Raw genomic sequence first — 537 nt, forward strand, 5'->3', positions numbered from 1 at the left:
GCAGTTTCAAATTAAAATTGTTAATCTAATTATGAAATTTGCAGATTTATAAAATATATCTAATTATTATTTAAGATATAAGGTATAAATAAATCGGATTACTGACATTGTTTTCATATTTTATTACTATTGCATTAAACTGTTATAAAATAAAAAATATATAAAAATAAATCTGTACAGCTACAGATTAAAGCAAGTACTGTTACTAGAACTATGGTTGTGCAAGGAGATGATTTGTTCAGAACCATGCTTGACCGCCAGTTTTCTCCGATTGAGGGTACCCACTTTATAATACTGAGGGGCCCTGGATGGAGGGCCCCAAACTCACAGGGTTGACTCACGCCTACAGTAACAGAATAATTAATTTTCTGCCACATCCAAATTAAAAACCGGGTCTCTTGAGTTAACAGCACAATGATTAAAGTGTTTTATGTAATTTAAATAAAAATATTTGGCCAAAGAAAATAAGCACCTTATATTATAGACTGTTACTTTAGTTTTTACACAACTGCAGTATTATAAATGTTTGTTAATGAT

Source organism: Halyomorpha halys, unplaced genomic scaffold (genome assembly GCF_000696795.3).
Source record: "Halyomorpha halys isolate HHAL.00 unplaced genomic scaffold, Hhal_1.1 Scaffold581.1, whole genome shotgun sequence".
NCBI lineage: Eukaryota > Metazoa > Arthropoda > Insecta > Hemiptera > Pentatomidae > Halyomorpha > Halyomorpha halys.